Source organism: Pipistrellus hanaki (genome assembly GCF_964339955.1).
Source record: "Pipistrellus hanaki genome assembly, chromosome: 4".
NCBI lineage: Eukaryota > Metazoa > Chordata > Mammalia > Chiroptera > Vespertilionidae > Pipistrellus > Pipistrellus hanaki.
This window is the reverse complement of record NC_140506.1, coordinates 49,719,659-49,732,118: the sequence shown is the minus strand read 5'-3', so window position 1 is coordinate 49,732,118 and position 12,460 is coordinate 49,719,659.

Genomic DNA, 12,460 nt, shown 5'->3' with positions numbered 1-12,460 from the left:
AGCTTTATTTTTGTCACAGCCTGACGGAAAAAAAGAGTAGAGCCAGGTGTGGGTGATGGGATTTGTAGACCCAGGAGAAGCTATCTGTGAAGTGGTGTCAGTGCTGACAAGGCCTGAGACCCAGGCCACTGGAGAACGAGGGAGGCTCATAGGTTCAGCGAGGAGTCACTAAAGGGCTGAGGCTGAGAAGTCCCACATGGTAAGTGTGGGCACAAAGGACAGTTCTGAGAAGTAGCAGATGGCCTCATAGAAAGAATGAAAGTCTATAAGCAATAAATCTAGACGAAGAAGGCAATTCATGGAATACGAATTAGGTATCTGAACAGAGGAAGAAAGACCAAGGGACAGCATTTATGAAAAAAGCAAGACATGCACACAGCCTGAATCCTCACTCTGCTCTTTACCAGCTGGATTACCTGGGGCATTCTCTTTCTCAATTTCATCAGATATTAAATGGAGATAAAAACTAATGGGGTTATTGGATGGACTAAATGAGGTAACATTTGTGAAGTTGATTTGCAAATTGATAAGTTCTATATGTATGGCATTTATTTTTAGGTAAATGCAAATTTCTTAATGGAGATGAAAGAATTTATGCCCCAAAGCTAATTTTATCTGTTATCTTTCTGAGGTAGGGTAGATGATTAATTCTTAAGATTTTTATCTTGAGGTAATTTGAATTAATATGCAGCTGTAAAAAATAATTTCACACACTTTTTACCCAGTTTTCCCCTAAGGTAACATCTTTTAAAACTGTAGTATAATAGACAATGATACATTCAAGATACAGAACATGTCCATCACCACAAAGATCGTTAGTGTTGCCTTTTTATAGTCACATCCACCTCCTTCCTACAACACACTCCACCCCCATTCCTCAACCCTGGCAATCATTATCTATTTCTCTAATTTGTCATCTAAAATATACTATATAAATTGAATCATACGATTGCTTTCTTCCACTCAGCATTTGGTGGGTGCAACAAAAACTCTCATTCACTGCTGGTGGGGATGGTCCAGCCAATCTGGAATGCAGTTGAACAGTTTCTTACAAAACTAAACATACTCATACTATACAATCTGGGAACTGCACTCCTAAGTATTTACCCAAATGAACTGAAAATTTATGCCCACAAAATACCGGAATCTGGATGTTTATAGATGCTTTATTTGCCACAAACAAGGACTCCTTCAATAGGGAAATGAATAAATAAGCTGTGGTACAATCAGATAATGGAATGTTATTTAGTGTTAAAAATGAACTATCAAGCCATGAAAAGACATGGAGGAAGCTTAAACACATATGAAGTGAAAGAAGCCAATTAGAAAAGGCTGCGTACTTCATGATTCTAACTATACAAGATTCTGGAAAAGGCAAAACTATGAGGGCAATAAAAGATCAGTGGTTGCCAGGTGTTGGAGAGACAAGTGATTTTTTTAATTGCATCCTAGACATTTTGGTTACATTATGAAAATTTGTAGCCCATTTTTTAGCATTCAGTCCCTTGTTGAGGTATATTATGAGGACTGTGTGCCTGTGTGTGTGTGTGTGTGTGTGTGTGTGTGTGTGTGTGTGTGTGATTAGTTTTATTCTGAGTGTCACTGCCACTATCTGGTAAAAGTGGGGGAGAGATCGACTTTGTTAATTTGCAGACTGGTGGAGTGGAAATTCAGCTCCCAATCCACTCTGGGGCACTGACTCTCAGCATCTCCTTAACTCTTCTTGCCCTTCTGAAACCAAAGAAAGGGAGGGCAAGTGCTGTGGCCAATAGCCCTGCCTGCTACTAGTACCTCCTTTGGCCTCTTCATTCATGTGGGGGTTGAGGCATGGCTCTCTACTGGGCCCTGTTGACACAGGGGTGGAAGGCCAAGAGTCAAATACCCTCTTCACATCACCTTTTCTGCCTCTTTCCACTTAGGTTTTTCAGTTGAATATGGTAAAAAGACTTGAGAAATCCAAGTCCCAATAGCTTCCACTCCCCTCCCAAGTATGATACCAATTTGGTTGTTTGCCTTGGTAACCAAATTGACCTTCTGAATACCAGTTGAATTATAAATTGGAAGAGTTTAGTGATTGCTTTTGTAATGTGGAAACACTTGGAAGAGTATCTTTCTATAAAATACAAAACCGAGTGCCATCATACCAACATACTGATACTAAGTAGAAAACTCAACTGAAGGAAATCAGGGCTACAAATACAAAGTCAGGTTTCTATAAATATTCATTGCTTTTTTTTAATACTTAAGCAAAAACAAATGAAACCTAGGAAAAAAAACCTTACACCAAAGGGATAGTTTTATTTCAAATATATTTCTAAGGAAAGAATTAGAGAGGAAAAAAAGAACTAGATATTCAGATAATTTTTACCGATTTGTGTGCACATGAACTTTTTAGAATCTTAGTGTTTTTTTTAATAGATTTCTTATCTGAAACTATACAAACTTTATGAACTTCCTTAAAAGTAAAAGATGATCCGTAGAAGTAACCATAAAAATTTGCAAACATGCAAGTTGAAATAAATGTAAGTTTATAACAGCACAATTTAAAAAACAGAACATTGGAATAGGAGAAAAACATTAATAACACTGCTTTTAAATTTTCTCCTTTGCTTTATATTTCCCATATCAATCGTATATGCTAGACTGGTCTGAATCTGTAAGACTCCATGACCAAAGAGGAAAGTCTGAACAATCTGAGGAGTCATTAGCTTATGGTAAGCACCATTCACCTTCTCTCTTGAACATTTCATACCTCCAATTGGAGAAATACCTTTAGCATATAATGGTAATGAAACTAGGTTCAGAAGGGCATTTATTAATTTATTTTATATAATCATTAGCCCTAAAATTACTGTATTTAAAAATACAAGATATCAGGCTTTATGTGATTCACTGTCATAATGTCTATATTCTTTGATAATTGTTTTCATTATGACCAACTTTTCACTTTAAAAGAAACACAAGCTATACATAATTATGTGTAATCCCTAAAAATAGCAATATTTTGGAGGCATTAATTTTAATTAAACATCTATAATAAATTGATGATAGAACTTCAGAAGCAGTTCATTATTTATTTCAATTTCAATTTTTTTATTTTTTAAAATATATTTTATTGATTTTTTACAGAGAGGAAGGGAGAGGGATAGAGAGCTAGAAACATCGATGAGAAACATCAATCAGCTGCCTCCTGCATCCCCCCCACTGGGGATGTGCCCACAACCAAGGTACATGCCCTTGATTGGAATTGAACCTGGGATCCTTGAGTCTGCAGAATGACGCTCTATCCACTTAGGCAAACCAGTTTGGCTCAATTTCAATTTTTATTATTTTCTATTTTGTATGTTCTCAGCTCATTTATTTTGAAGAAAATGTTAGAAAATGAATAATAGATAGTTATATGAATATCACTAATTTTGTAAGAAGTCTTGTCATGATAAATAACTGGTTTATAATAGTTTATCTCTCAACTGATACTTTAGTTACTTAAATTAACTTAGCCATCTGGATTTTACTAGTAAGACTAAGCAACCTAGAGAGTATAATACATTTTAATAAAGCAAATACATACCTAGAAGAATATAGTAACACTCCTTTACCATCTGCTTCTGATTTGTTTAAAGGATTATGTGTTAAAAAATAAATTAGAAGTGTAACAGTAGAATTGAGTATAGAATCTACAGAAATATTAATGCCCCATACACTTAAATCCAAGAGGCAGGGTAATTTAGTATTGAGGCTAAGAACATGCTTTTGGAGGACTAGCATCTGAGTTTGATTCTTAATTCTATAGACTTCTGTTTGTTCAAGACATTTTACCTTTTTGAAACTCACCTAAAAAATGGAATTAATAACACATTTCTTTAAATCTATGCTGGATAGGAAAAGAAATATATATTCTTAGTAGAGTGCCTAGCACAAAATAGGGAGGGTTACTAAATTGTTAATCTGAAAAAAAGATTTTGTTCTGAAGGAAAGGATGTGTAGAGAGCATACGTAAAGGCCATATTTGGCTTCTGATCAATATACCTGTTCATGTTTCTCTTTAGATTTTACACAATATCCATGCTTTTGCCGTGGATGCCCCTGTCACAATATTGGGAAGGATTTGCCAAGCCCATATAGTATTAACTGGAATGACTACCTGGACCTTTTTTTGTCATATCTACACATATCACAGAGGGAGTTGATAAGTAATTGTCTTCTCATGAATGTTTCGACTTCTCCCATCCTATGGTTGCTCTCTACATTTCCTTCCTATTCTGGGTTTCCTACCTCAGCATTGTCTTCTGGGAGTCTAGCAACCTCTGTCTTCTCAATATTATCACAGAAATCCGAAGCTGAGAATATCCTTGAAAATCAGCAGCTTTATATTAATGTTCCTTTAAAACCTGTAGGAAACAAAACGATGGTATCAAGTACTAAAAAAAGCCTTGTACACTAAAACTTGAAAGGACTTTAAAAGAAGTACTTACTTGTTCTTCTCAGGAGGGAAGACTATTTTACATTTTTAACTCTTGCCTACAATGGTAGGAAACATTGCTAGTAGGCTCTGATAACCACCATTCTACTCTCTGTTTTCACAAATTCCATTTTTTTAGACTCCACACATCAGTGATATCATACAGTATTTGTCTTTTTCTGCCTGGCTTATTTCACATAGCACATGGACCTGGATTTAATTTTATCCCTTCATTTACTAGTTATATAACCTTGCATAAAGCTCTCTAAATTCTAGTTTTAGAATCTACTTAAGGGGAATAACCACAACTCCTTAATAGGGGTTCAGGGAACAAAAATAAGATATTATGGTACATCCAGCATATGATTAGCAATGATACTTTACAGTAATCTGTAGATGCATACATTTACATTGGATTATTGTACAAATTAAATTTGGTATAATGATTGCAAATAATATCTAACATGCCATAGATACTTAAATATGTATTTATCCATTCAAGATGTAAGAGAGATACTGACTCTCCATAAAATTTAAATATTGCATGTATCAGAACTTCCAAGTCCATTCATATAAATTTTATTGCCCCATTTTTAAGAATAATACAATGGCCACATTTATTAGACCAAAATATATAATTCATGTTGTCTGAAAACACAAATAGATTCATGAGAACAATGGGATATATTTGAAGTTGGGACAACCTCATCAATGTTTTTAGACTTACAAATCCATTCACTACATTAATTTTGAGACACAAATATGACCCCATAACTTATCTACTTAAAACATTTCAACAGTTCCCCTGTATCACCTACCAAATGAATAACAAACCACTTAACAGAGTGTGCACACTTTCTATAATTTCTTTGTTTTCTGCCACTCTTTAATTTCCTCTCCCTACATTCTCTGCCCCTCACTGTTTGATCTGGTAATTGCTCACTGCTTGTATCTCCCTAGATATATTCCTCTTCCTTGGCCTTGGATAGGCTATATGCTCTGTGTGAAATTCCCACGTCCTTTTTAATCACTTAGTTCTTACTCATCCCTTAAAACTTAGCCCAGATGTTCTCTTCTCTGAGATGTTCCAAGCACCTGCACTCAACTTTCTTCACCACATCTTTCACTACAATGCTAGCACCTCAGGGTGGCCATGGTTATTAACCTCCGGGTCGGTCCCCAGCCTAACAGTGCATAGGAAAAGCGTTCAACAAATGACTGTGGAAGTAATTAGATATACAAAGCCCAGAGAGTTTGTGCAATCTGCCTGAAGACACATAAATAAGGTTGCCCTTAGGAATAAATTCCATTGCATTTTTTTATTTAAAGGTCAAGTAAAATAATAGTAATAGAATGTAAAACAGTATAATATATAAATATAATAATTAGATTAAACAACAGCCTTTAGTACTTTTCTGCCCATATGGAAAAAAAAATAGTAAAAAGAAAAGGCATTTACCTGTTAGGAGACAGGAGACTTTTAAAAAATGCTAAAATATAAAAAAAAAAAACACTAATCCCATCTGGATAATTTATGGGTTAAAACAAATCTATAGGAATATAATCCTATCTAATAAAGAGGGAATATGCTAACTGACCCTCATGCCATCGTAAAGATGACAGTGCCACAGCCAATAAGGAGGAAATATGCTAATTGACTGTCCCACCCTGGAAGAGAGGCCATATAGAATTCAGTGGAATAGAGGATTTTTAGAATTCTGTGGAAGAGAGGACTTCAGGAATCCTGTGGAATACGGAACATCTTGAATTCTGTGGAAGAGTGGACTTCTAGAATTCTGTGGAATTTTTATGCACCAGGCCTCTAGTAAACATATAATTACCAAAATAATGTTTTCCTAAAACAAAAGAAAAGTTCCTTCATAACATATGAAGAAAAATAAGTAACTTGACTTTTATTTCTATTTATTTTTTTTAATGTTGTTTGTCATGGAAAAGCTAGGAAACCTAAGCTGAATAATGCAGGAAAATAAATTAAGAGAACAACAGTATATTTACAAGCCAAACATAAAGAAAGCAGCTCTTGCTTGTGCAAACAAGGAGATTAGCAGGAAACGTTACAGACAAGCTGCTCTGAGAGGTGATTAAAATCAGCAGCTAAGCAATTAACAGCTCTGATCATTTTTGAGTGATCTAAAAACACCTTACTGGGTTGACGCATGCATTTATCAGTCATTCTTTACCTGTCCAAGTATGAGGACAAATGAGTCAGAATAGCAAACAAATAGGTTACATTAAGTAGTGATTCATAATAGTTGAAATTTATCATCAGAGTCTACTTCTTGTGTAACACTCACTCATTACATCCAAAATATTCTAAGGAATCCATGTCTCTGGGTCTATTTTGTTCATCAGTTTATTTTGTTCACATATGAGTGAGATGATAATATGATACTTAGCTTTCTCTGACTGGCTTATTTCGCTTAGCTTAATACTCTCCATGTCCCTCCCTGCAATTCTGAATAAACTTAAGGATTTTAAAACTGAGATGGGTTGATTCATCAAGTAGTGAATTCGCTGCACTGATGGTTTTCTGTTGCAAATTTTATAATTTCCTGAGAGCAATGTCACAGAGGAATCTGAAGTATTTTAAATATTTTAAATTTGTTGAATTAAATTGTTATTCCTTACCTCTGAGGTTAAACTTTTGATTTAGATTAAATGGATTAATGATTTCTGAGAGCCTCTTTTATATATGTGTGCATTCACACACATATTAAATGAAACAATCAAACTACTAGTAAGAGGGCACAAAAATATTAAACGCTATTAAAGCTTGCTTCATATTATGCTTATTTTTAAATTGTGATGTGATCATAAGTATAATAAATTAATTGTATGTTTTAAAGGAAATAAACTTTGCTTGGCTTGTATGCTAATATGGGAAACTTTACTGATTGGTTCAAATAGCCATAAACCAGGATACATCCATTTACCTGTGGTTAACTTATTATTTTATTATTTTTCAATTGCTTCTGTAACAACTTAACATAGATTTAATATTGATAGCTTAAGACAACAAAAATTACTATCTTTCAGTTCGGAGATCAGAAGTCTGCAACCCATCCTGGAAGGTGAAAATGATGGTGTAAACAGGGCTGCTTCTTTCCAGAGGCTCCAGGGATGTTTCCTATCTTTTCTGGCTTCTAGAGGCTGCTGGCATTTCTTGGTTCATGACCCCATTTTTCATCTTAAAAGACAGCAGTTGCAGCACTCCAACCTTCATTTCTATCATCAGATCTCCTAATTTGATTCTGACTCCCCTGCCTCCCTCTTTTGCTTAACAGGTCACTAGTGATCATATCAGGCCTACAAGGATGATTCTGGAAAATCAATCTCAAGATCCTTAGTTAAACCTTCAAAGTCTCCTTTGCCATGTAAAGAAAATATTCACAGAACCTAGAGATAAGGATGTGGACATCTTTGTAGGACCATGATTCTACTCATCCCAATGTTCTATAAGCATTATGCTGGCTGGAACCTCGCCTGGGAACAAGCCTTTTTAGCCAAGAGTGATGAGAACTCTGCAGCTCAGAAGAGGTGCTTTGAATGTTGCCAACTGACACAGAGGGAGGCCAAAAGGTGGAAGCTTTCACCTCAACCAGGACAATTCTGATTTTATATTTTAATCTTCTGCATATGATTTCATTTTAAGGGTTCTACTAATCAAAATTTAAAAGTCAATTGTTTTAAAAGGTAGCAATTATACTATCTTCTGAAATGTTGGGTTATTTGAATGTCAAACCACAAGACAACTTATATTATTAAGACTCAAATTTATGTCTCTCCCAATGTATTAAAATTCAAAGCACAACCAACTTTCTTATCCTATAAAAATAAAGACAATTATGCTAACAACAAGCAAACAAGAGAAAATTGGATTTTTTTTAACCTTTATTGGTCAAGTCTTTTAAAAATAACTTTTAGATGAAAATCCTTCTGGTTGAATCTGCAACTCTTCCATAAAAACAAAGTGCTTTTCTTTAACTTTCTTTTTAATTACTTCTAATAAAGTAAATTGAATATACCAGACTACCATTGGAGACTCTATTATAAATGCTCAGATACATAAAATTAAATAATTACTAATTAAGCATTATATATAAGGCATTATGTTTAATCAATTATGGGAGAGGTAAAGCCCTTGACCCTCAAAAAATTAATCCAAGTAGGGTAAATTAAAGGCTACTCCTAAAATGAACTACCCATATAAAAAGGCAAGAAAGAATTTTAAAGCTCTCAAAGGAAGTAGTATAGAAAATATTGTCTGACATGACAGTGACTTTTAATCATGATGGTGAATAAATTAATGCAAATGTTTCACTCACATCCATGCACACACATCTACACACACTCCTAAAGCATGGGAAAGTCAGTTAGATATTTAAAAACAAATAAAAATACACAGTAATTCTTGAAAGCAATAACTAATGGAGGAACAAAGGAGGACCTGGCATGACTGAATGGAAGTTTAAGGAATATGACCTACATCTATCTATCAATCAATCTATCAATCTATCTATCTATCATCTATCTATCATCTATCTATCTACCTAAGTATTTATTTTTCTGTTTGATTAAAACATCAATATTTATGGTTCTACAACATGGCTAAACTTTGAAAAAAATTATGCTAAGGGAAAGGAGCCAGAAATATATGATTTCATTCCATGAAATGTTTAGAATATGCAGATCACTAGACTTAAAAAAAGTAAATTAGTGGTTTCCAGAGGCTGGAAGTAGGAAGAAATGGAGAGTTACTGCTAATTAACACATTTCATTGTGGGTAATGAAACTGTTCTAAAATTAGTTATGATGGTTGCATAACTGTGTATATACTAAAAGCCACCTAATTATACACTTTAAAAGGGTGAATTTTATGATACATGAATTATTTTATTCCAGTTATTGTAAAAAGGAGAAAATAAATACAATAAAATATCATTTATCTAAAATGATAAATATATGGAACTATTGTTTATGGATATAAACACATACAATTGTACAAAAATGAAAGCTTGCTTTATATAAATAGCAACCCAGGGTCTTGGTGGCCTGCAGTTGTGAAAGGAGAGGAAGGGATTACAATGCAGGACATAAGTTGCTGCAGTGTGTTATTTGAAAACCATTTGTATTTGAAGGACATACAACCAAATGCTTTGCATTTTAAAATCTGGGTGCATTCATTATAGTATTTAATATAGTACTCTTTGTACTTTTTTTTTCATTTACAGACTTTTTCTATTTAACTGCTTTAAGTGAAAATAAAATCATCCTGAATATTATGTCCTCTGTATTTTATTAATATTAAAACATTCCACAATGGAGTTTTTCTTTGTTCAGTGGGTCACTTTTATTCCCTTTGTACTTTTATATATCTAAAATATTTTATAACAAAATAACTTAAAATAGACAAAAAGTGGTCATTATTAGGATTATGGCAAAAAAAAAAATTCTGGTAATTCTGATCACTCTGATCTATCTTCTTACCATCTGACATGTGCAGGTTGGCAAATGCTTACAGAGAATCCCTTGACATAGGAATAGCTTAGATAGTGCAACAAAAAGCTAAGAAAATAAGTACTAGCGATAATCTATGAAAACAGACAGTTGATCCAACAAAGTTTAAAGACCAAACACAAAAAATTCACTAACACAAATAGTTAGTCCAGACACAGACCTGCCTGAGAAAGGGGTGGTTCCTGAAGGCATGCATTGCTGGCATGGCAGGGTGCATTCTTCACATCACAGCAAAGAGGGCCATGCAATTGGAAATGACAGAATCTGGATCAAGACCCTGGTGCCCATTTATCACCTGGGTGTTCTCTAGTGAGTCACAATTTCTGATGTTAGTAGGCTAATTTTCAAGTGAGTTGATATAAACTGTGATGTGTTATATACAATTGAACTTATTTCAGGAATATACTTCTCATTGTTTGAGTGGACAAGGGAAAAATGGATTTCTAGTATCAAAGAATCAAACAGATCCTGAAAGAAGATGGTTATTAACAATATGAGTGGATGGCAGTAAAAGCATCTACTGTGTGCCTATGCAGGGTTTTGTGAATTATTTCTCATTATGATCCTGTTTAAAACTGAAGAAATATCAGGAGTCTCTTTAATACCTAGAATTTCCTGCTCTGATAGAATAGAAACAGTTAAAAACATACCCTGTAAAGAAACAGGGTTCCCAGAGTATATATTATCCTTCCTTTTAAATGAAATGTAAATTTTTTGCTTGTTTGTTTAAGGCAGAATTATCTACATTCCATCAACTTGGATTGCTGTTCAGGCATAAGGAAAACAGTCTAGGAATGACTCATCTCCCTAATTTATAATACTAATTCTGACCTTATAAGCTCCTCTTCATTTACTCAATTGCCCAATTTAAAAATCAGTGCTCACTGAACACCAAGATATATGAGAGGTGCAGAATGAGAGTATTGCCAATATTTTAAATAAAAGCATCTAATTCCTGGAATACTCTATCTTCTGCCAAATCCAAAATTTTAACTTATTAGAGTTCTTTCTTTGAGCCTTTTCCTACTGCCTCTCTTTTTAAGAATAAATATACTTTGGAGAAACTTAAAAATCAAGAGAGAGAGAGAGAAAAAAAAAACAAAACAGAATGAGAAATGGAGAGTCCATTACAAATTATATCGCAACTAGAGGCCCTGTGCACAAAATTTATGCACTGAGGCTTGGGGGCAGGGTCCCTCAGCCCAGCCTACACCCTCTCTCAGTCCGGGACCCTATGGGGGATGTCTGGCTGCCAGCTTAGGCCCACTCCCTCTGGAAAGTCATTGTTTTTATGTTGTTATTGCTGTTTTTCAGAGGTGTGGAGGGGCTACAGAAGAAAGGTGGTATGTATAACCTCTTTTATAAGATTTGGCATAAACTAGTCACTGTGTTTACAAGTAAGAAGACAATTGCTTTGGAAATTTCCAGGAAAATTACTGTTAATGTGAAGAATACTATTTTTATATCAAGAATTCTAAGACCAGAAATGTATATTTTATACATATGAATTTGTGTCAGATGCTATTGTGAATACAATTTAAATATTAGCTTTGAAAGTAATAAGCCATACTACATTAGAGTTGGATAAGTCTAATTTCCCCAAAATCTAAGGTAAGCATCCAGTAAGTGTCAGCCCTGAGTTCTTCATTTTTTTATAATATATTTTATTGATTTTGTACAGAGAGGAAGGGAGAGAGATAGAGAGTTAGAAACATCGATGAGAGAGAGTCATCGATCAGCTGCCTCTTACACACCCCCTACTGGGGATATGCCTGCAACTAAGGTACATGCCCTTGACCAGAATCGAACCCGGGACCTTTCAGTCCCCAAGCCGATGCTCTATCCATTGAGCCAAACCGGTTTCGGCAGTCCTGAGTTTCTTAAATGTCACTATATACCTTCACATTCTAGTATTCTCTATGTAGATAAGACCACATGTTGGTGCTGCACATTTGACCAATGAAGAACGTATTTCCTTACGTACAGGTGGTGCATTTATACGATATTTCCTCCCTTTGGGGTTAGTGAGAGATCATAACTAAAACATGTTATTTGAGCAATCATAGAAACATTGGACACATATGAGATAAGCATTAACATTTCCCACTTGAGAAATAGAATGGAAAAGAATTGAAGAGTACTAGTCATACACAGTTAGGTCTGAAAACCTTTCCCTGCACGCACATGTAAGTTTGCTCTTTCACATAAGCTACCTGAAACAACTGCTCTGAGAACAGCAAAGCCCCTCAGAAGGGGGAATCTTAATTCATAGGTGAAGCTTGAAAAGTTGTATCAGCTCAGCTATTGGAAATAGATTGACAATTCACATGATTTTTTCAAGAGTTTACATTTTGCTAATAATTAACACATTCATATTTTGTTGAGTTTTCCCATTTTTAACCATATTTATTATTAGAAAACTTGATGTGTGTGTTATGTTTTCTTTATCTTGATTCACGG